The sequence below is a fragment of the Alligator mississippiensis genome, chromosome 4, assembly GCF_030867095.1.
Source record: "Alligator mississippiensis isolate rAllMis1 chromosome 4, rAllMis1, whole genome shotgun sequence".
NCBI classification, from domain to species: Eukaryota; Metazoa; Chordata; order Crocodylia; family Alligatoridae; genus Alligator; species Alligator mississippiensis.
Genome location: NC_081827.1, coordinates 180,494,358 through 180,520,420, shown reverse-complemented (window position 1 = coordinate 180,520,420; position 26,063 = coordinate 180,494,358). Strand labels below are relative to the sequence as shown.

The following is a 26,063-nucleotide window of genomic DNA, read 5'->3' as shown; positions in this document are numbered from 1 at the left end:
ATGGAAAAAATGGCCAAAAAAGAAAACTGTGGCAAAACGTGAGAGAAATATAAATTTAACTTCCATAACTAATCTAACCCCCACAAGCCTTTCTCTATCTGGCACAGAGCAGCACAAAGCTACTTTGTGCTGAGATGACTGACTATCTCTCCTTCCCTTCCTCCCCTACTCCCCAAGGTTGGTCTGGGATGTCTCAGTACAGCACTGCTTTTGCTGTATGGACGTACCTTTAGAGCCTGATCTACTGAAGCCTCTTTAGGCAATGTCTTATATTGACTTTCATGGGCTTTGGATCAAGTTTATACATCAGAACTCCTCCACTTAGATATACCTTAAGAAAGATTTGGATTAATTTGGTCTCCATGTCAAACAGGAGGTAGAAAAAGAAATAATAAACTTAAATTGGAAGAATGAAGATTTAGGTTGGAAATGAGAAAGAACTTTCTCACTATGAAGGCAATTAAACCATGAAACAGATCATCTAGAGAGGTTTTTGAATCCATGGCATTAGAGGTTTTCAACTTCAGATTAGGATAAACATTTATTCAGGATTTTGATAAGGATGATCTGATCTTGAGCAGGGGCTTGGAAGAGATAAGCTCTTCCAGCTCTATTTTTCTGATTTTATGCAACCCAAGTGCTTCGTATATTCAAAATAAATAGGTCCCTGGTTCTGTTTGCTTCAGATTGAAGGATTCTTTTTCCTGTCATGTTTCTACACGCCATTTGATCATTCTGCGACACATGCTTGTGCTCGTTTGTTGTATTTTGTGAGGTCTTTTATTGTACATGTGCCTTGAAGTAATGGGCATTGCAGCAGGTTTTGTATAGTCTGAGGCTCTGTGCCACAGTCACAGGTAACCACCTCGGACAATGAAATGGTATAGCCCCACTTCTTCATTAGTTCCTGGGAGTATCCGACTCCAGTCTGTAGGTGGTTGAGACACTACCACTTTTGGCATGGTTCATCAGCCCTTGGTGGTAAGGACTCAGCTGCTGGAGTGCACATTTTTCCACTGTCAGGTATTTTCTTCAGCCTCTTGTTCCACATCTGTAGTCATGTCTCCCTGGGTGGCATCGAGAGGTTGGGTGCTGGTGAGCAAGCTCCTGTGTGACTTCAGACATTTGTGCGCTGCAGGATGGTTGTGAAGCAGATGTCTTACATCTTCAGTCTGTCTCAATGGTCCTATTCTGCTGGCCACTGCTTTTCTGACCATGTAATGTAATGTTGAGCTGGCAGTTGACCTCATGGTTTTTCAGATGGAAGGCACATACTTGTGTTTTTGCTGGGTTGGCACGTGATTGGTTTTCAGTGTAGAAGGTTAGGCCAATTAGTGCCTTGCTTAGGGATTTTTGTTTCCAAATTGACTGGTTGCTCATTCATATAGATATTATATAACAGCAGTGAAAGTATGCTTTCTTGGGGGAGGCCATTAATCTGTCACCTCCATCTGCTTCACTTCCCATCCAGTTTGAGAAAAAAAGTTTCTTTTTCAAGTAGGGTTTGTATCAGCTCTGTAAGGTGCAGATCTTTTGTAATTTCCAGTCAACAGACACAGCTCCAATGCTTTGGAGGATGTAATTAACAGACTTCAAAACCAGTGCTTATATGTAGCTGCATCTGGATAATGGGTTTTAATCCTTTTGCCTCCTCTCCCAATTTCTCCTTAGCAAGAATTGTCATTCTAAGTCCTGTTAAAGAGATTCATGACATTTGCATATTGCTTTACAGCAATACTGTTCAGAGATTTAGGTTGCTAATAAAATAAAATAGCACATGGCATTTTTTGCATGATTGGTTGCATTTAATTAAATTATCAAAATGGAATGTAACCATACTTCCATGGACTAATAATTTTGGGTACTGCAACAGTGCAAAAGGTCTGATTTTCAGTGACTTCAAACTCATATTACCATTTATATTTGGGCAGAGTGGGTAACTAGTGATCTGGTAGGATTTTACATTCAGTTTGGATTTATAATGTAATGACTACAAAAGGTGCAAGGAACAGGAGAGTCAAGCTCAACAGGTGAGATTTTAGGATTTCAGATTGCTTTTACTGTGCCTCAAAATGCTTCTTCTGTGTGATGAACTGGCTGTGGATAAAACCAGTTGCAGCTGTGGATAAAAACATTAACCAGTTCCAAACGATTATCTATATTTATACAGTCCCCATTGCCACAGTGTCTGAATATTTCACAATCAATAATCTATCGACTGTTGGAAGCCTGTTACTTGGTCTATTTTACAAATGCGGAACGAGGTACAGAAAGACGAAGGGGCAAACACATGACCTGATTCCTACAGAGTAATTTACCTTGGCTTTTACTGTTCAGTAAGTTTAATCTATGATAAGCATCACTCATATGACCAGCTTGGCTGGGGGAGTGGACATGATTGGCACACTGGATTAATTTATGTCATGTATAGTTCCTCTTTGCTTTTAGAGGCAACTGTATCACAGAGCAGCGGGATGCTAATATAAGGCTGTATATCCACTTTACTTTTTTCCAAGAAGAAAGACAAATTACTCCAGGGTAAACATATTGTGTGCTCACATGCTAAATAACTTGCACAAGGCACGCAGAAAGAATGTGGTACAAAAAGAGACTTGAAATCACTGGACTGACTTTCCCTATAAACAAAATGTTGATGTTTTGTTAGTGGCTAGGCATTCATTATACGTCAGAGAGACTGTCTGTCCTGAGTGATCACGAAGGGGAGGAAAGACATGCCTTTGCTCTTTTGAACTCGGTACCCTATTTATCAGTAGTGGCAGCTTCAATAGACCACCTCACACATAGGGAGTGGCTAAAAACTTATATTGGTTCCACTCCCTTAAGGAGCAGACTAGTTAGCATCACATAGCAGGTATTAGCTCAAGGGATAGCTGCCTTTAGGAGGAATGAGAAGTAAACTGCCACCTGACCTGCTCTTTTAACAGTCAAAGACCCTTATACTAGCTACTAGCAAAGTCACTATCAACCCAACCATATTCTGAAAAGATTTAAAACTTTATTAAGAAAATATTAAAATTATAGTAATTATATGACTTGGTAGAGTTGAAAGACAATACAGGACCCTGCACATTTTAGCTACATAGTACATAATTGATGTATACTGCCACAATCTAAGACATGCATTTAATCATGCAACCTATGGGGTAAAGTGTCTAGAAAATGTTAACACAACATTGTGGGAAGAAGAGGGACAGGACCCCATGCATAGTAATTGCACTGGTAAAAGTTATAAGAGTTTAAGGAATCCTTAGTCCAGGATTGGCCAATTTGCAGCATGAGTACCACAAGTGGCATGGGTATCCTCTGTGGCAGATCAGGGAAGGGACAGGCATCACAGCTGCAAATAAGGCAAGGAACAGAAAGCAGAGCAGCAGATCAGGCAGAGGAAGGGGATCATGGCACTTCAAGAGGGTGTTGGGCTAATTTGTGGCACACCTGCCAAAAAGATTGGGTCCGCCTGTTTTAGTGAATGGCTTTAGCCTGCATTGTACAATTGCTGGGGTGGGGAATATTTAAAAATGTATGTTAATATCACTTTTAATATTCTCTTAAATATGTTATTTTATGTAATCTATATAAATTAATATATTAAATGCATATATAATACATTTTTTAAAATATAGACTACATGCATGTTTATTATATAGATAGATATATCTATATACACACACACAAACATACACAAAGATGGAATAATGTTTTATGTATTAATATAATTATTTTAATATTCAGATGACCTCCAAAACCATACTAGTTCTGAGCATTCCTTATGAAATAAGCTTGACCTTGGTATTTTTTTCTCTTTCCCCTTAGATGCTCATTTTCCACAGAAGTGGGGATTTACATACTGGAACAACAAATGACCTGATGAAAGTTAATGATTTTTCAAAATGGTTAAAAAATGCTTCACTTTAAAAGATTGATGTTTTCTATTGTGTTTTTTCAATGCCAATTAATTACTTAATTCATTAGCAATGTAACACAAGAATAGGCTTTGAAAATCCTGTGCTTTGTGTAGATGCCTTTAATTATGGCTAATTAAATACTGTGGAAGGACCTGATTATACCTCTGAGCATTTCCTAATCTGGAAAAAGAAACAAGCTCTTGTAGTCTTGCACTGATGTAACAAAAGCCAAGCTCAAGTAGTACATGGCTCTAAAAAGAAATAAAGAAGGATACAAATTATAGAGGAACACCGGGGGAAGCTTTCTGCACTCAGTAAGCAGATGCATTCTCCATGGAGAGCTATATATGGTGCCACAGTTTGTTTTGATTATTAGCAGAATCTATAGTAAACTCAAGGAAGAAGCAGTCTATGCAGCTACTGAAAAGAAACAGCAGTGCCAGTGAGTAAACACAGTCTCAAGGCAAATTGATGCAACACTCACTAAAGTTAGGAACAGATTTCCAGATGGCCATTGTACATATGGCTTGGAATACTGCAATAGCCAAAACTGCAAAGAGAGCAAAGCATTCTCCAAACAAAATCAGGGTTGACCTTGGAAGATGAATATTTGCCAACATCAGAAGTTTGGCTCCTTTTTTAGCAACAACAAAGAAATTTATTCTCTTTACTCATTGGCAACAAAGAGTGGAATGAAATAATTATAACCAAAAATAATCTCAGTCTAAAAAAGGATCATTGTTGTTTTGCAAGGAGGACAAAGTCATGTAGACACTTATTTTTAAGGAAGTGTCAGAGCATCATAAAAAAAATAATGCTCCCCTTGAGAGTGTAGTTGAGATCTTGCAGTGAGCTACAGTGGCAAGGAGGTTTATTTTTGGATCCCATTGTGCTTACTGAAACAGTGGGGAGAATAACAATTAAATAAAGCCAGTTAATGCTGTGACACCAGACACCATGGTGCCTTGACTATACATTTCTTTTTCTTTTCAATTCCTATTTATTTCAAGGATGATTCCTCTCTGCATTCATGCCTATCCTCTGCCAGGAACACACCCTTTGAAAGCTATTTTGTTCTGCCTTAATTAGAAGGAGCTGACTACAGCACCAGGTGATAAAGCCAGGCCATGGGCTTTATTTGCTATTGGCCAGTCTTGCCTGACCAGCTGGAAGCTGACTTTTGCTGCTGGGCAGCCTGATTGAACTTCTTAATAAATGGCAGGTTATCAAAGTGTCAGCCACATATGTTACAGAACAGGATTGTTAACCACTGTATCACAAGTGAGCAATCAGGCAGTGAGACTAAATACTTGTATGGAGTGTGGTTTGTCCCTGCTGGGTTGTGCAATTCATTCTAATGATTTTTTGGACTATTCCGGGCTAGTTTTAAAATGAAGCCTCCTAATGCAAGCTGCTTATATTTTCCTTATTTATTGTTAGGTCATGGACAGACAAAATGTTTATGCCCTGTGGGCATGTCTACATGTGAATTTAATTTGATGCAATAAACTCTGGTGTAGTTCACCCCAGATTTTTTTGTTCTTGGGTGCACCATTTACATGTCTGGGATGACACCACATTGAGCCAGAGTGGCACAGCCCCAGCTGGCAGTGGCCCTGGGGGATCAGCCTGCCAGCCTGGGGCTGCTTGTGCCCAGCTCAACGTGCTGCAGAAGGGCTGGCTGGGGCATGAGGGTGCTACAGTGTGGGGCTAGCCGGCAGGCAGCCCTGAACTGTAAAATCCTTGTGCCCCAACCAGCCCAGGATGATGTCTACATGTGTGTTGCAGCAAAGTAAATAACTCCGCCATAGAATAGCACTTGTGTTGGACAGTACTATCCTACAGTGGAGTTAATTAGCTTACTCCAGCCTAATAGCACCACATGTGTAGATAGTGACGCTTTACTGTGGAGCTTATTAGTCAGCTCCATAGTAAAGTGTCTCATGTAGAAATGCCCTGTGCGACTCATTCTGCCCATGTAAGAAAGTAGCAGACTGATGATTCAAACTCCTAATCGTTATTTCATCTAGCCTGGTGGAGAATTTTTCTTGAAAGCATGGCAAAGTAGCTATGCAAGTGACCCTACTTGTGGGGTTTTGTGGCAACTCCTGGGAGGATTTTTCTCAAGCTCCGAACCTCATTGCTGGCTTTGGTGTATGCTCCTGTTAAATACTGTATCTTTGTGAGGAGCAATTGTAAACATGTGAGAAAGATGAATACCCGACTCAACAATATACCTGATGCATCTGCACAAGATGCTTTACTGAAGAGCTGACTAATTAGCTCTATGGTAAAGTGTCACCTTTTACACCTGAGGTGCTATTAGCTCACATTAAAGTAATTAACTTCACTGTAGGATAGTAGTTCCTGATACAAGTATTATCCTACAGCAGAGTAGTTACATGTGATGAAACGTCTATGTAGATAGTGACAGGGCTGGCTGGGGCATCATGGTGCTACAGTGTGTGGGCTGCTTGCCAGATAGCCCTGCACTGTAGCACCCTTGTGCCCCTGCCAGCCCTTCTGCAGCACATTGAGCTGGGGGACAGCATCTCTGGGCTGGCAAGCTGACCTCTTAAGCCTCTTGCCAGCTGGGGCTGCTCCACCCCAGCTCAGTGTGCTGTTGTACCAGATGCATGTGTAAACATTGTGCTTAGGAGCAATAAGCTCCAGCGCAAACTGCACCAGAGTTTATTGCATCACATTGATATCATGCATAGATGCCCACTCTGCATGATCCTCAATCAGTCTGAATTCTTGCTGTGAAGATGAAGATCCTTCATTATGGCTAAGTACAGAAATTTAAAAAGCCTAAGGCAGAATCAATCTAAGTTACGTGGTGTTCTGTAAAAGGCTTAGTTTAGATTGGTAGCAAACCGAACACACACTCACTGGTTAACTGGGGAGGGGGGGGTGAATCTTAGACTGGGTCCCACCATTTTAAAACCAGTTCATGTGTGCCAAATTTCTGTTCTGTTATGAGTATAGACCAGTTTCTGATCACATATACTAGTAAAAGTGTAATGTCTGTACCTGGCCTAGATGTAGAACGCTTAATGTTATATCATTTAGCTTTTCAGCAACTTAATGAATATGCTACACCTCTCATTGTGCTACGTGTTGGTGCCCATTTCTCTGCACAGCAAAGAGTATTTTCCTTACTCAGCGTACATAGAACAGATACCAGTGGGCATCAGCATATGGCAAGAGGATTGTTGAGATCATTGCATATCTTTGCTCTCAGCTCTACACCAGTTACCTACGATTTGCCCTGAAAAGAAAGGTGCATTCTAAATAGGTTAAACGTTGGTATTTGTTGCCTTTGAGGAAATCATCTTCCTTGAGGTATTCTCCACAACACTGTGCCAAAGTGCAGACCACAGCATTAAATTCTGCCTCCTTTACACTATTACTGTATAACTAAACCGCTTGGATATTTTAGCAAGAAATTGGCTGGTGTTCCTGAGTTTTGGTGCTGGATTTCAGGTGGATGGCAGTGCAGTGGTCTACAGTCATGGTTCCCATGTGATGAATGCATGCAGAAAGGCTGCTGAAAGACGGGTGAAACTGGTATAAGTTGCACTGATTAAAATTTCTTATGTCCATGTCCATTCCAGGCTAGCCATTTGCTAAAGGCAAACAGGTTTCTCTACTCTCTAGCAGCAAGGCTGAATAATAACGCCTACTGTGTGAATTATCCCAGAAGAGCTGCATGTCCGTTTATTCCTGTTCCAAGGGTAAATTTACATTGGCATTGAACACTGGTGTAGATTACCACACGTTCATTTACCCAGGCCTCTACACTCTTATTTTTCCATGACACGAGGCAGATGCCAATGCTGATGAGCACAGACCATACAGTTGATAAAATCTATCCCTCCACATAAAAGTGCTGATCTTTTAACTAGAAACTCACTCAAATAAATAGCACAAAGATACCTTCTCAGCAGAACAGAGAAATTCACATCCTGTTAAAAGCATCAGTACATAAAACATGGTCCACAATAAGGACAAACTTTACCATGTTTAAAAGTTAAAATATTCATTGCAAAGTCATTTCTGTTGATCTTGCATGTGTTTTTCCTGTCCCCAAACTCCTTCATACTGAATGTTCAATGTATATACTCAATTGATCTACTAGATTTAATCTGGGGAAGGTATGGAGACCAGTGACTACTGGGTGAAATCCACACGTTTAAAATACAGCATGTTGGACAAGTCATCAATATGGCAAAGGAGCATTATGCCTAAAGTTGTCTTTCAAGATTACCAAGTACATGTGGCAAGAAATCTTTAGAGAAGAAGCCTGATTCACTGTTGCTTTGCATCCTACATTTATCATACCTCTCCCCCCTTACCAGTAAATTAAGAGTAAACATTTAGTCATATTAAAGTTAATAGGCCCATATAATTTGTGTGCATGTGTTGAGAGGCCGACAGACCAGAAAAATGACATTTAGAGTATGGAGAGAATGAGGGAGTGAGATAATAGAAGAGGGTCACCTGCAGAGCACTTCCTACTACTACAAATACTCATAAACATGGCCAAATGAAGCTTTGGTCCCCAATAAGTTATTCCAGAAATTTTATTTTTCTTTAGTTATTTTAGAATTTAAAAAAAATTCCATGCCTAACAACCTTCCTGTTGGCCTTCTGTGACCCTTGACCTCATAGGCTGTAATACATCATTAAAGAAATACATCAATAGACCAATATTGGGAAGTGCTAACTTTTCAATGTTTTCCCAGGTGTTGTCTGCAGTATTTCCCCACATCACTGGCTATGAAAAATAAAGTGGAAGTTAAAACAACCTGTGCAATGAGTATTTTATTGCAAAAAAATTTATATCTATATATTCAACTATCTTCCAGGGGAAACAAAATAAATAAAGCCAGGTCCTTAGCTGGTGTACGTAGGTATATCAGTGGAACCATACAGATTCACAGCACTTGACTACCTGTCCCATTGTTAGGCATGTAAAAATACACTTAGACACTGGCATACAAATCTGATGAGCTGCTCTTGAAAATGTGCGTTTACTTTAAATGACTCTCCGGAAAGCCAGAATGATATAAAGAGGACCTTAGTATAAGCAAGGATTAGGTTGCTGTATACCAGCGATCCCATACACTTTAGTAGGCTTCATTTGAAAGAGGAGATGCCCTTAAGTACTATTGTTTTAAATAACTATGCAGATTTGAAGGGGAGAGAAGACTGACTGTTTGCTGGGTGAACAGTCTCTGCCTCCACCTGATGTTGCCTATCTAGAAGTCACCTAGCATCCCACTTGAATCTGCCAAGCATGGTTACTGTTGGTGCTTCTAATAAGCCAGCAATCACCTCCAATCTCATCTTTGGCTACTAAATAACACTGACAATTTGTTTAACCTGAATTTAGGAGAGGCGTTTTTGTTTGATCTGCATGAACCCAGGCAGAATTGAAGGGGCAGACAGCACTTCCTCCAGCTTATGTAGATTCAAATGAAAACAACAAAAGCAAACCAGGCCTCAGAACAACTGACCTGGTAATGCAAAGTACAAATACCAGTGCTTACATGCATTAAAAAAAAATGATACTGTATATAGCAGAGGAGAGAAAGAAGTGCTGTACTAAGTATGGCAGCAGCATCTGGCACAAGGAAGTTCAGGGATTCACTTAATACAAGCAGTCACTGGTTGTTTTAAAAATGCCCTTTCTCTGACATACAGTACCATGGTTGTCAGGCTTTTCCATGCTGTGACCCCATGTTGCAGCAGAGAAACCTTACGGGACCCTCCTCTTTACACCTAGCCCTTGAAAAGGGAGGATGGTTTGAGAGTCCAAGACTGTGGAAGCATGCCCTATACTAAGAAACTAATGTGAATGTACCTTCCACTGGATACCACCATTGCTGCTTCTTTCTGTATAAGGAGTCTGAAGGTATGGACATACAACTCAATTACTATGGAGTAATTTATCTCAAATTTTACTGAGAGAACACAGGGTCAATTCTGCCAGGCTTGCTACCCTCAATAGCCACTCCTACAAATCCTGGCCTCTAGGTGACAGTGGGAACACAACTCAAACCTGGATAAAATCGATAAGGGCGGTGGCACCTGATTGGTAGGGCAGTGTAACTGCACAGATGCCTAGCTGCTCTTTATATTCAGAGGGGGAAATTTTGGAGTGAAGTGACTTAGATTAGTGTAAAGCACACCATGTGTCAACCCTACTTTTAGTACAGAGTAAAGTATATGTGTCATGCACCCACATTTTTATAGAGGTAAGAGCCAAAGAAGCCTATCACTTAGCACAGGTAGCAAATTCCTGGGCTTTCCAAGCAGGAACTTGGCCTTCCATATGTGCTCCCTCCTTGAAGTTCTGACTGACAACCCTTGTGACTTAGAAGACAATTATTTGTACTGTTACAACCTGTAAAAGTTCCTGTCAAGGCCTGGAGCCCTGCTGTGCAAGAGGCTGTGCACACCTACACAGAACAGGTAGCCTTTGCCCCAAGAAACTGGATTTGTTTCTTAAGTGGTTCAGGGTACTTTAACTTATATTTAAAATGGAACCAGAGTCAAAGTTGCAGTCACTTATTTGCAAACATTCAGAATACTCTTTGTGCATCTCTAAAATAAATCAAGGTACAATATAAATTCAGGTGCTGTGAAGAACATTCGGGACCCTCCTAAATAGCAGTTTCACTGTCTAAATGAAATAAAGCCAAGTTAGCTGTACATAAATTTGCCTTTCCAGGCCCATTTTTATTCCCCCTTCAGAATGCTGTGCAAAAGTAAGAGCTTTTGACATTAAAATACAATTTTGGCCTACAACATCGGGTACTGTGCTTTGTAGGTCATGAAATAGTAGGTATACCCATTTTCCCACCTGTCTTATCCTTTCTTATTTTTATCATGCAGTCCTGCTTCCCCTTCCTCTTCTGTTTGCTAGTGGTACTGGGACTAGACATGTCATAGAGCTCCTGCAGGAAAAAAACAGCTTATTTTTTCCCCTGCAGAAGATTTGGCTTCTGTACAGCATAAAGGGCAAATCCTTTGGGTGTCATGCTGAGATTCAGTCTTGCAGTCTTTAGGTATATTAATCAACACGCTGTTCCACTAGCCTGAAGAGGCATCACTTTGGTTCCAACTATCCTAAATGCCAAGAAACTTAAATATTAGGGGCCAGCTAGTATGAACTGGCAGAGTGCCACTGACTTCAATAAAGCTAGGTTGATTTATGTCACCCGAGGTACTGGCCCTAGAAGTTTTAGCTTGTAATATTTAATTGCAAAACTACTGCTGGCAGCCAGGTATGGAGCCAGATCCTTGGGTGACATAAACTAGTTTAGTCCCTTTGAATGAATAGAGCTATGTCTCTTTACAGTAGCTCAGAATCTGACCTGCTATATCAAACCTCTAGAAGGAAAAATTGCAGTGGAAAAGCATGGCTTCTGTGCATAAGGTACAGAATAAATCTAATTATCAGTATAATGGACAGGGTTCCATTTTTTAATCATAGTTTTTCCAAGTCATTAATAATTACTGTTCAACATTTACTGCTTTTCTTGTTTGTGTGACACAGCTTGAAAGGTAACCAAAAATTATCTCTTGAGACCTCCATCTCAGCATTATCAGGGCAGAAGTGCCCTATGCAAATTAACTGCAGTGTGTCAAATAAAAGAAAACTAAATTCTTTCATTAATATTTGGCATCTGGTGCCCTGATCTGTAACCCAGCAAGTATATTTGCAATTACTACGCTGTACTGAAAGAGGCATTTTGACCAGACTGTCAGCATGAATTCCATTCTTTGCTTACGAGGTATTAATAATGACGCATTAGATCCTCCAGTCCAAGCTCATGTGAGTAATTCTTGCTTTTGTGAGGAGTGTCCTTGATTTCAAAGGGGCTGCTCACATGAGGAAAGTCTATTTGTGTGAGCAGGGGATTGCAAGATTGGGCCTTCTGAAAAACTGTAAGTCAGCCAGTGCTTGCCAGGTTCTTTTTAGAATATGTACAATCAAAAATGTTGATCTGAAATATATATCGTGCTTCTCTTGCATGGAAACATTGAGTGTTGAAAGCAATATATTGCCTTTGCTGGGCTTAGATACAGAATTAGGAATTAGGAATCAATCAAGAGGGTGCTTAGTCTGAGGCTTTTTATGGGCTGAGAAAAAGAGAGAGAGTGTATATGGGGATGCAGGGGAGAGGTTCACTGTTATATTCTGGATCACAAGACAGAAGATAGAAACACATAAATCTATTCACCCAGCTACTAGGATTCAGCAATTCAGAGGTGATACTGAACAGGGTTTCTGCTATATACATGTGCTGACTTTCTGATGCACTTTAATTAACTGGGACGGTGTAATTAATAGTAGTTACCTCCCCAGATAATGAGAATTGTTTTCATATGTGAGAGCTTGAACATGAAAGGTACTGAGTACTTCTTTATAGGGGATAAGTGCCTAAGGGTAGAAACAGATGTCACCATACTGAAGTGGATCAGCTGTGGCAGGACATGTCCTGCCACAGCTTATCTGCTGTATTTCACAACACAAATGTTGCCCCTTGTCCCCCTTCAGGCCCCTGCCCAATGCAGAAAAATGGGCTATGTACTTCCCTTGCTCAGGGATGTGGCGTGACAAAGGGTAGGGACATCTATCTAATTAGCATTGGTGCTGCCTTAAAAATTGTTATGGCAATGCAAATGCAATATAAGGTGACATATGTTTCTACCCTAAGTGCCTAACATCCATCAGTGTAAGTGCCTAAGTGCCTAACACCGTTTAGGTAGGCTGATTAATAAAAGAGATATTTTAACCTCAGCTCTGAGTCTAACTGAGCTATAAGGTTCAAACTTATCTAGACAAATATAAGAGCTGGGTGAGAAATGGTTTATCCATTCTGTGAGAATTTTTGAGAGGGCCAAAAATGGATTCCTTCTGAATGGGAAGAAAAATCAAAATTTCAAAAACATTTATGAACCAAAAGTCTGAAGGTAATTTCTAAAGATCAGGTCAATGAAAAACATTTCACTTGTTGGTAAAATTTGCTAATTAAAAAAAATCTTATTTAAATTTCACCTACTTCATTATTTTTTTTTTACTGTAAATTGATGAACATTTCTGATTGTATATTCATTTTGACCTGGACCATGGAAAAGTCTTTCATTTTGCAGATGCTGAAATGGGATATTTTTCACAGTTCCAAGATATTTAAAAAGGCAAGTGTGAAATTAATCAAAACTGACCTTTTCTTTAAACAGTTTCATTGTGTACTAGTCATTATATGTGATGAAAAAATTTAATTAAAAAGAATGCCAACCTGCAGTAGGAAAAATATCTGATTTTACACTGATCAACATCCCTTAACTGATTAGCACATAAGGAACTTCTTCTAGGTACCTATCTGCTCTATGTAAATAGATTAACAGATCTTCTTCCCTTTATGAAAATAAATCAAAATTTCTTTACCAAAACAAAATTACTAATGGACCATAAAGCAATTTTAGCTGGTCCTGTCCAGAGACAAATCTATCCATTGTTTTGACTGCAGTCATGAACTTGAGCCTCAGGTAATATAAACCAGAGCTATGCTAATGTAAATAAACTGAGCATCTAGTCAATATATATTTTCTCCCAATCCTCCATTGTGTTCCTCCTGAAACATTTTAAAATGTGTATGCCACTGGAGTACATGTTTCTCAGAGTTTACTTTAATGGACTAACTCTAAATGCCCTCCAAGCAGTAGAAATTTAACATCATTCATGTTGTGTTTATATATGATGCAAACAGAGCGACATGATTTGTAGAGGTTGATTCGACTGTTCTTCCACATTTACTTGGGGTGACAAGATGAGATATAAGAGTAAAAATAAATTATTTGTTTGCTGAATGCATATGTGCCTTTGAATAAGCAATGGATGAAATGTGTAATGCAATGATAGCTATTAGGTAGTTTACATTTCTCGGTACTTTGTTATTCTGTTTTTGCTTTTGTGTTGAATTTTTTGGGTTGGCATGTTTGTATGTGTGTGTGTGTTTTGAATGTTATGGCTATCTTTTTACTTTCTAAAATGCAAATGTAATTTCAATTTTTTTTCCAAGTTGTTTAAAAATTCAGTTAGATTCCTGGATAACTTCATCACAGGGGACAAACCTGCAACTTCAAACAGCATCTCTCCAGCAACAGACTACCTAACTCCTATTCCGATAAGGCACCAGACCTTGCTCCAGACCTACATGCTAACTGTGCCCTTCATCAACATACACTACATCCTTATTGGATCCTCACTGGACCAATGATATGGATAACACCTGAGGTTCTGGATCTGGCCCCATGCTGGTCTGACCCCGTGTGCCAAATGTGGCTGTGCAGTGGCTTGGCCCCATGCACCTTAATCCAGCCATGGTTCTCGGCCAGGGTTACTTACATGGTTCCTGTGTTCTGGGGCAGGGCCATGTTATCTGACCCACAGGACCCGCCCCACCCCCCCGTCCATACATTTGACAGTAGGGGAGTAACAATTAATGTTTCTATGGCTCCTCCACCAAATTTCCACACCCGTAGAGAATCCCATGGGCCAGATGACACAGCTCGATGGGCCAAGGCTGAGCACCCGTGTGCTAGAGAGAAGCTAATGCTGATGATTCATTGGCAACAGAATGTGCAACACTTGTGCAACAGTAGTGCAGAATTTCTAGCAGTATTGCATTTGAATGGGCTTCAATTTCCTTTCCATTACATATATATTTTTTGCAACTCAAAATCAATCCATTCAGAAAACCGGAACATATGCATAACAGTAGCAACACACAACGTATTCCACATTATTTTATTTCAACCCAGAAAATTGTTGTAAGAAATCACAGCTCCTTTTTAGCCAACCCATTCCACAAAACTTGGAAGTTTACTACTGTTCCACCTGGGAAACTTACTTTGGAGAGTAAGAATGAAAGTATTTTAAAATTTTCCCAACAAAGTGGGGGGAGGGGAGGAGGGGCTTGCAAATTTAAGAACCAAGGGTGATGCTAAACATAGGCTAAAGTTGAAAATGATATTACTGCAATGCTGTCATTCTCAGTGGAGTATGGGTATATTAATGAGGATAAGACCAAAGTCCAGCTCAGAAATGAGGGACTACAAGAAAGACAGAGAAGATGGAGACACAGAAAGGAAACTTTTAAGTGCCTTTTCATTCTAAGATTTCCCAAGCTCACTTAGCGCTAATCTTTAATTCATAATTTTATTATATTCACTTGGCTCTGTAAAGTCCCCATTTCATGTAAAAGGGAGCAACTCAAACAGCAATTATTTGACATAAGTCATCCCCTTTTACACATCTTCTACTCTACATATATGTAGGCACCAATAAAGAGGCATTAAACATTCATTAAATTAGAAATACATGAAGTCAGCTTCTGCCACTCTTCTCATACAGATATGCCTAATAATCCTAACCATCTGGAGGAGCAAAAGTAAACCTTTCTCTAATCCCCTTAGAAAGCCTGACCATTCAAAATACTACAGCCCCTTTTCACAGTTGGTCTCTGAGTCACCCACAGACATCACATGCAACAGGACAGATCTGCAGCTGGTGTAAATCAGTATAAATGCACCAGCTTCACTGGAGCTTTACTGATTTACCCCAGCTGAGAATTTCTCCTAGTTCTGTCATACAGCCATATGGTTTACAGCAACCTAATGGGATAAAAACAGCATTTATACTCTTCTAAATTACAGTGAGGATTCAACTGGCCAGGGAATAATAATGACACACCTGCTGTTAATTTTAGCACCTTCTGGACTGCTCCTGTTCCATTTGTGCCTGTGCCCCAGCCTGAGGTTGTGGTAGTTTGTCCTAAAAACCCTAACTCTAAAGGTCCCCCCACTGAATTCAAAAGCCTTTCCAATGTTTTGCACACACAAGTTTCAGCAAAGTTTCCCCCGGGTATCATCTCACCGTATTTCTTACCACAGCACAAAACAGCCTACTATATATGGCTTGTTTTCTGTAATACTCAGAAACACAGGCACCAGACAGCAGAGACTGCAAGATTGATGGAGTTAGAAAGACAGCCAGCAAGATGGAGTGTGACTCTGTAGCCCAAGAGCTGGCAACCTGTGGCCCCCTGGGCCAGATCAGGCCTGCAAATAAGTTGAATCCAGCCTAGGAAGGTCTGACTCAAGTCTGGGGCAGTGTGGAGGATTGGGCAGCACACAGCTCTGCTGAGTTGCCTACCCCCTCTGCAGCATAATCCCACGCAGCCCTCCCTGCCGCTCAGTTGTTCATGCCCTTACCTTGCTGAAGAAGGGCTGGGTATCTGCAGCAAGGGAAGATACAGAGCCTCTCAATACTATTTTGCTTCTTCCCCCACCCCAGAAACTGTAGGCTGCATGCAAAACCACATGTGTTTCAGAATGTGCCAAGCCCTAGTATACGTTACTGCCGTTCTAAATAGCTGAAATGGGGAGCGTCATAGGGTGGGACCATGATTTTGTGGTTAAGGCACCACACCAGTACCAAGACTTAGGATAACTTGCATTCAGTCCCTGACTTTTTGCCAGACTTCCCATCTGACCTTTCACAAGTAATTCAAGTGTATTGTACGGCACCTATAAAATGAGCATTTTAGCACTTCCCTGTTTCTCAGGACTCTCCTGTGGATAAATTCACTCATATTTGGAAAGCGCTCAGGCACTGCACTGATGAGGACCCATAAGCAGATTGAGTCATAATTCAAGTCCAGATCTGAAGGTTTTTTGTTGATCTCTCTCCTGCAGCCTTTCCTCAATGGGCTCTTTCCTGGCTGCCTGTGTCCCTAGCAGTGTCTGTCATTTTTCTGCTACATAGTCCAGTGCTCATGGCTTTGTGTGAGCACTCAACTGTGCAATAGAGTTAATCACATTAACTGCTTTTTTTGTTCTCTAAACACAGGCTTTTCTTCTTCCACTGACCTAGGGGAGAATCTCTTTATTTTAATCTCCACTTCATCTCAGCTTTGTAAAATGGCAAATTCTTCATTCTCCTCATAAACATGGGCATTTCACTTTTTTATGTCTCATTGTCTAGTCACCTTTCAACATTTTTAAAGAACATCATCTGCCCTTTCCCAGAGTTGTATCCATGGAGCATAGTCTATAGTTGTGATCCAGCGAGGCACTTAAGCATGTGAGGAATCCAACTGGCTGAGTTTTTTCAAAAGGAAGTCAGGGCCAGGTTTTAAAAGTATTTAGCTGTCTAGTTCCCACTGATGAGTTAGGTGCCAAATTACCTTTAAAAATCTGGCTCTTGTCACTGGAGCACAAATCCCATTGAAAATCAGCTTCAGTGACTTGCTTAAAGTCAAAGTACAGTGTGCACTTGAGCATTTAGTTAGATTAGGGTCTACCCAACCTAATTATTTTGTCTTCTTTCTTGGTTTGCTTACCTTCTTTTAAATAGATTCTTCTCTCTCAGTTGAAAATTGAGTATTTTTTTTTAACTGAGTTAACACAGTGCAATAGTCTAGTCTACATTTTTGCCCACAAATAAAAGAACATTAGCTGACGGGCGGTTAAAATATATATTTTTTAGTTTTCAACATTTTTCTTGTGCATTGAACCTTTCCAAACCATTGATTCTGATGCCAACTGCAATACTTTGCCCATTGGAATCCATTATTGCCATTTGCTTAGGTTGTTTCTCCTCTTCTTTGAAACAATGGCATGGCACTCTGGAGTTGGGGTAGTTTCTTTATTTAAATGCAACAATACTAAGACTTAGGCTTTGAAGCAAGAGCCAGACATTTATTGTTGGAGTGGCACTGGCAGAAGATAAAAGTAGGTCTCTCAAAGTTTCCCTCAGAGCTCCATTTGAATTGGATGAATTACAGCATTTATGAAAAGCTACGTGGTTGACAAGATTACTTCATGCACATTGACAGGAACATCCTGTGGACAGGAACAGGTACTCTATCAGCTGCAGCCTCTGGTCCTTGCAAATAGGCAGTGTAAGCAAAATCTAGCATGTGTGATAGTCTCCATCTTGCATTATAGTTGACCAGTCACAAATGCTACATGGTTGCATAATTAATCACTACATTGCATACATTTTGTCTGAATGGTTTTAACCTTAAACCTTAAAATACAACCATTTAATAACTTCCTGAAATAATGAAAATTTACTTTTTTTCCTTCTAAAGGAATTTCCAAAGGTGTCCAAATCACTCTTTTCAGAAAAGTACATGAATGTCAAGTCTTCTTGTGTGTTCACTCCATTCCCCATTTTTTTGTATCTTCCTTATCCTGCATCTGATGAAATGCCAGAAAAGCATTTCCCTCCCCACCTCTATTTTTTCTGAAAGCTTTTGTAAGTTTTCCAAACTTATATTGCTTTTCAGTGGCTAACCATGTCAGAAGCAGTCTCTCATTAAATAATGATTGGTGATTTTGTGATCCAAATTCTGCTGGTAAATAGCATGCTACGTCACTTGTCCAATGAAAGAAAGGTAGGTAGCTGTGTAAGCCTAAAGTCAGGCAGAAGGTGTGGTAGACCTGCATCTTGTAACTAAATCAGAGATGCAGAGAATAAGCTTATGTAAGCAGCAAGCTTACCTCCTGTTGCTTATGAAAGTTAATGTTATGCCCCTCTGATGTACTTAGGCTATAAGGTGTAAATCCACTTTGGTTTGTGCAGTAAAACATAGATAACTTAACACTAAGGCAATGGATTAATTGATATTTTGTTTTCTACTTGGGCCCTCCCTTAACCAATGTCCCAACCTTGCCTGGCCATGCCATGTGTAACAGCTTGACCACATCTGCATCTGCTGTACTGAATACTATTTTCCTTCCTATTTACAAGTGCTAATGATATTGGGTGAAGCTTTCAACACACACAGAGCAGTAAGACATCCAGTAACAAGTTAAACTTCTCATTGTTCTTGGTGCCTTTGAAAAGCTTCCTTTTTGAAAGACAAGACATCTCACTAATCATTTGAAAACATTATTACACAATGTTTACCAGGAAAAAAGAATCACAGGAAGGGAAAAAATCTCTGCTCTGTTATTTTTAATGTGTGAAAATGTGTTCACTGCCAGATCCAAGGTTAACTGCTGTTAATGGAAAGCATTGGAAAAAATAGAAAAGCTCCCACAGATTTCAACAGGCTTTGGATTGGGTCCCTGGGGATTTTTCTCTGTAAAATGTACTGTATCACAGAGAAACAAATTAGGCTGCAGTTATTTTAAATGAACTCAAACAGCAAAATAATGAACAGTGGGTTTACATTCTTGAGTAAATTAAGAAAGAAGCTTGGGTAAAATGTGGATTCTTATGCAAGGAAATAAATTGCTATTTACTTTAATTTGTGCCCATGCCCTCGAAGATGAGAATATTTGTGTGAAATTATTAATATTTATAGCTTATTAAAATAAATGTACATAATAACTCTGCCTGATCCTTGCCAGGCAAAATCTGATTGAAGTTAATGGGAATTTTACTTGTGTATGGAGGGCAGGATCACATCTTGTATTTTGAAATCTGTATCAACTATGAAAATTTAAAACTTTAATTACAGACTCAATGACAGATTATCTGTGAAACATCTTTCTGCTGTCCAGTATTTCATCATGAATGTCTCCAGCAGTCTGAGCAGCATGTAAGTACAGTTGCCAGAAAGTATTTCACTGCAGATGTGTTAAGTTTTATCTGTCCTGTTGTGTAACTAATTACCTTCTTGGGGGTTGTAAAAACAAAAATAAAATCCATGTCAATGACCGCCCCCCCACCCCATCACAGACTTATAAACTCATTCTGAGAGCCTTTCATGAGATTAATGTGCCAAAGCACAGTCTAAAATTTTAGCAATTGCATTAACATGTGTGCAAATGTGTGAGAAGGCTTTGAAGAGCTCTAAAAAAATTTTAAAGTGCTTTAGAGGGAAAAATTATTAACAATTCTATTGATGCACTTGCTGGATTTTTAATTGATTTCTAACATACCGTGATGCCATAGAACTTTTAATGATGCGTTTTACCTAACATAGTGCCTAAAATTTGTGAGACTAAAAGCTTGAAAGATTGAGTACACCGACTAATCTTCTCTTTTCCTTGTTTTCACTCAGTTTCTCCTCGATTCTTTTAATTTAAACAACATCTTGTTCTTCCTTTAGAAGAGCATGGATGGGCAAGCGAGACACAAACCTGACACCCAACTGTGTGAAGCAAAGCCAATTTAGAGCCATTGATAATATGGCATTGTAGCTAACTCAAAGCAGCACAGAGGAACAGACTGTTTTGTCTACCCTGAGGTCTCTGCCCTATAGCAGAGCTGTTCACCTTTTCTAAAGAACCAGATCCTAAAAGCTAAGCATATGCCCTCAAGATACGGTCCTAATCAAATAATCTCATGCAGGTTATGAAAAGCTTCTCTCATTTGCTTTTTGTTTTCATGATCTACAGGTGATAGTGGTTCAGAGCCTGCCAAAGAGAGAGGAGACAGTGAAAGAAAGAGGGGACCTTGTTTAATTTGAACAGAAGCTTAAACCCAACTAAAAGAATTGGAAGATAATAAACTGAAATAAAACCCCAAGCCTGCTAGAGTATATTCAAGAGGATTAAAAGCATCATACACAGCAATCTCCCAATTACGTACATCCCACTGGTAATGAGCTATGGCTCTGAGATTCTCTCCCTCGCTCAAAAATCAGAGCAGAGCTTGCCATCAATGAAAAAGACCTTTGGGGACAGTAACAACCAGAGTTATGCTATGTGTTGAGACAAACAAGGGGAGAAATACAGTTTAAGTATATTAATAGACACATTTGAGCTGATAGAGAGACAGTGAGCAGGACACTCAGCTAGCATCCACAAGTATAGCTCAATTGACCCCTGGTGTGAGGCATTAGATGAGAGGCTGACCCACGAATATCTTCACAACTAGTGGTGATAAATACAAGCAATCTCATACTGGATGTCAGAGACTGAAGGGGACAAGAAGATGTGACAAAACACTCAGGTGGAGATGGACAGATGTAAAGGAAGACCTACCACTTTTATTCAAATCCAAGATGAGTTTGAAGTTAAGATAACCGCCCAGTAATTAGATTTTATGTATGGAAAATGTATAAATCTGTAATTATTTTCCATGTATGCAATCTAATTATTGGAGGGTCATCTTACATTTGTTCCCTTCCACCACTGTGAAGAGGAAAGCAGTGTCAGGGGGCAAGCAGTGGGGCAGGCAAGCACCCTTTGCCCCCTTTGCCCCATTTCTCCCCTCTGCTGGCTGCCACCCCAGGTGCCTGCACTCAAGTAAACACAGCATACAGAAGAGCACAGGGCGCATCTTAGGAGGAACGTGCTGCCAGGAATCTGAAAGTCCATGTAGCAGGGGGGAGGTCACACACCATGGCAATCATGAGCTTGAATATAACAATCATAGGCATGTTTTAGATCAAGTACAGGAGAGAGTTAACCATTACTGATATACTTTTGTCTGGAAAAGTCACAATGGCTGGAAATAACAACTTGGGGGCATAATTTGATATTTTGTCACTACTGGGGAACTGAAAATCCAGTGACCTTTCATCTCAAAACAGAAATGCTGTACAGTACCTGGAGGCATCACCCTTAAAATTTATTCTGACAAACTGAATGATGGGACACAAAGGATGGAGCAGTTCTTCCAAATTTGAGCCTCACAGTGAACTCTTCCTACTGTATGTATATCTCAACTAAGTTGCCTAGTACAGCAAGCTTTACTGGCACTGTGCTGCATTTTGGAAAGCACAAGATTTTTTTTTGACAATTAGAAGTAAATCTCCAAAACGCACTCATTCAGGTGGCTCTTAAATGACTGCAAAAATAAAAAGGAATTGATACCGTCTTCTTATGAACCTTTAAGGCCAGGTATGTTAGATGTAACAGATATCTGAATTACAGTAACCTTACTTCTGTGTAGCAATTCTGCCCTTGGCAAGAGATCATTAAGAAAGGCATGAAAATAAATCTGAATATATCAAAAGGAAAGCATTCTCTAGTTAACAGCAGCAACAGTTATGCAAACAGATAAGCAACATTGCTTAGAAAAAGAACAGCAGGTGATGTAGGCCTCTATTTTAAACCAAATTGACCAGCTTCCCCAATAAATTCATAACAAATAAATAACATGTCCAATGAGAATTTCTTTGTACATTGCTTTGTGGGTATTTTTGTAAATGTATCCAAAGATCTTCAGTTTCTTCCATCTTATAAATCTTATATCTTGGAATCCTTTGATCACAATAAATCCTTCCATTGAAACCTTTTTTTCCCATCACAAAACAAAAGACAAGTAGTTGGTCAGTGTCTCTCCCTTCCCTCTTCCACTCCCATCATCATCTTAAGTGGGACTGTCAGGCAGCATCATTCTTAAGTGCATTTGTGAAACTTGTGGAGGTCTCAGAAAAAAAGCTTGGCTTGAACATGGCTAACAGGATATTCCCTTACAGTGATGCAAATCTTGTTTTTAGCATGTGCCAGAAGACTTAGAAGGCTGAGGTGACACATTCAATATCTTTTCATTCTTTTGCTGTTAAATTTTTGGAGATAAAGAGATTCACTGTGCAAAGAACAATGTTGATGAAGAAGAATGGTAAAGCACCAGGAGGGTGGCAGAGCATTGGACCAGGCTGCCTAGAGAAGCTGTGGAAACTCCATCTCTGGGAATTTTCAAGAGCAGGTTAGACAGATACATGGCAGGATGGTTTAGTCAGGGATGACCCTCCCTTGAGCAGGGGGCTGGATTAGATGAACTCATGGGGTCTCTCCTACCTCTACTTTCCTATAATCCTATGGTCCCTATAACAACAAAGAAGTAACTGACAACATAGGTAGACTGTGAATATTACTTCAGTCTATAGGTAAGTCTACAACTCTGGTACTCTTGATTATTTGGAGCGTTTCATTTTTAAAAAAATAGGGATCTCATAATGCCTACCAAGGACATGATTGACCGCACGAGTAAAGTTTAGCAGCATAGGCCCAGAATATTAACTAGCTAATCTGGGCTACAGCAAAAGCATGGGGGATGTGTCTGAGTTTAATGACTCCTGATGGAAGGCTCTAAGAATCATGGCAAGTCTTGGTTCTGCGCATTTCTTCCCCCAAAACCACTGTCCTCAACACACCCAAGCTCTTTATTTTAAACTTAGTGTAGTTTACAGCAGCAGGAACTACAATACTTTGCTCTTATACAATCATTTTGACCCACAGATATCAAAGTCCTTTACAAAGCAGACCAGCATAATTAGGCCAATTTTCCAGATGGAAAACTGAGGCAAAGAGAACTGAAGTAACTTGCCCAGGGCCAATCAGTAAGCCAGTGGCAGAGTCAGTGAAAGCACTAAGGGTATGTTTACACTACATTATCAGTGTGTTCAGGAACAGATACTCTTTAAAGAGATGGGAACATGCAGGGAGATAGTGTATGCTCCCATTTGTGCATGCATCAAACCTAGAAATGGGACACTGAAGCCAGGCTGGTGACACCACTGTCTCCCCCAGGGCCACTCTTGAGAACTCCATTTCGAGTGTGTTTGGGAGAAGCCTTAAGGGATGCCTCCTGGAGCAACCTTCTGCAATTTCAGTTTTTGTATGTGCAAGCATCACCTCAACCTGATGTCGTTTAATACAGAGAAATGTAAAGTGCTCCATCTGGGGAGAAATAATTCCCAACACACTTACAGGCTCAGCAGTGCTATGCTTGCCAGCACCACAACTGAACGAGACCTGGATGTCATGATTGACAACAAAATGAGCATGAGCCACAAATGTGATGCCGTAGCTGGTGGACTTAATGAAACACTGGCATGCATCCACTGAGGCCTCTCAAGCAAGGCAAACAATATAATCTTCCCACTCTATTTGGCCTTAGTGAGTCTGCAACTGGAGTACTGTGTCTAGTTCTGGGCTCCGCGCTTCAAGAAAGATGTGGAGAAGCTCAAGAGAGTCCAAAAGAGGGCCACATGCATGATTAGAGGCCTAGGGACCAGGTCGTAAGAGGAGAGGGTGAAAGACTGTTCAGCCTGGAGAAGAGAAGACTCAAAGGGGACTTGGTAAAAGCCTATATCAGGGGTGCACATCAGGGCTTGGAGGAGAATCTGTTCACCCAGGCCCCCCAGGGAAGGACAAGAAAAGATGGGTACAAACTGATTGAAGATTGCTTCAGGCTAGACATAAGGAAAAACTTTTTTACAAGTCAGGTGCCGAGGGTTTGGAACAGGCTCCCCAAGAGGTGGTACAGTCATCCACCCTGGCGATCTTCAAAACACATCTTGACGCCCATCTTGCTGAGGTCATCTGACCCCAGCAGTCTTTCCTGCCCCAGTGCAGCAGGGCTGTACCCGATGATCTGTTAGGTCCCTTCCAGCCCCTAACAACTATGAAACTATGAAGCAGGAGCAAGTGAGCAGGGTGTGCTCAAGAACAACTATCCCAAGGCATGCTGGGAATGCAGTGTAGACTTACCCCCAACTCTTCTGACTTCCAGTGCATTATTCTTTCCTTTAGGCTACATTGCTGCCTCTACAATGACCTCTGGGTATTCATATAATTGATTGTTCTCCCCCCCCTACTACTGGCAGTGGAAGCTTGGTATCTTATTTGCTATTACCAGCCTTTCAAGTAGAATTCACACGCTGATTTCCTGTTGATTTAGGACTCTCCACCCGCCTCCCCCCAGTAGAAACTTCTGCCTGTGCATGGAAGAGGAGCTGGCCTATCTCCAAAACAGACCTGGAGGGCTGATTATTCAGTACATGCTCAAGCCACCAAAAGTGTAGTAGAAAGTAGAAAGCCACTAGCTTGTAGAAAGGAAATCAAACTTGCTGAGGGAAAAGCCCAGTTGTGAGGAGGGAATTTGGTGTTGAAACTGCCTGCTTTCATTCTGAGGTTATCTCCACTTGGGTCTGTGTGAAGTTGGCTTTGGAACCTGATTATACTGGACGTGAACCACACAGAGTTCAACTCCTTGTGAAATGAGTGAAAAGGACCATGTGAGGGGCTGAAGCTGAAGACTGAGGTACAATATATCACAGCTCACTGGAGTATATGGTTTCATCACTGAACAGTGCATACTATGGGAACTCAGTGGGCCAATATAGAGAAAGATATAGGATGATGTAAACAGCATTCTGGTATGCAGGTGTAAATGTGGATGCAAACAAGTCTATGTTCCAATGCCATCAACAATTTACTGAGAATTTAGAAGAGAATTGAGAAGGTAGAAGACTCAGATTGTTTCTTCTTGCTGTTGTGTTGCCTGTTACACCCTTCTTTCAGGATACCTAATAAGTGAATTATGAGAACTGAAACCCAGCTTCATTGGGTCTAAATCACAGGTGGTCTGGACAATGGATCAAAAATACTATATTTTTGTGGGAAATAAAAAGAAAATTCCTTGTGATTTTTTTATTTTTCAACAACCACAACAATAAAACCCAGAAACAATCAAGCAAAGCACCTTTTTAGTTTTCAAAAAACATGCTTGGTCAAAAAATAGGATTTTGCTATAGAGGTCTGGATTCCAAAAATAATTTTTTGTAAAAAAAAAAAAAAGGCTGAAATGTTGACAGAAAATATTTGGATTTCTAATTTCCTCTTCTTTTCCCCTTAAGCTGGAAATTGTTGGTAAAACCGAACAGTTTCTATAAACATTTCCATCTTCAACCAAAAATTTAAATGAAAAAAATGTAGTCAGCTTTAGCAATCTATGTAAGTTACACATCGATGAAAGGAAATACACTGGAGTCTGAATGAGTCTGAGTTTAGACACACAGAACTTCAGTTACACCTATACTTCTTTTATAATGAATCCAAGACCATTGCCAGGAAACCTGGCCACTTGCCCCTGCTCCACATATACTGCATGCTAAAATTTCTCTCTGGTTACATGGTTGCTTTTTGGCATGCTCCCAAAGATGCTGTCAGGCCCTCTATGTCAGGAGACCTCATGTGTAAGCCTAGCTATTCTCTAATGGTGACCACATTTTTTGCAGTCTGTGAAGTGGGAACAAGTGGGTGAGCCTATTTTACAGCATATTCTCAGATGTTAAAAGGTCTGGGAAAAGCTGTACTCTACCTCATCTGAATGTATCCTGATGTCTTATCTGAGTTAGGAGATTC

The 26,063-nt window shown here is 40.2% G+C and overlaps 1 protein-coding gene across 1 annotated transcript in view; it reads right to left on the bottom strand.

The window, feature by feature from the left end:
• VWC2L (von Willebrand factor C domain containing 2 like) overlaps positions 1 to 26,063 on the bottom strand; it is a 91,058-nt gene that overhangs the window by 36,566 nt on the left and 28,429 nt on the right. The window lies entirely within an intron of this gene.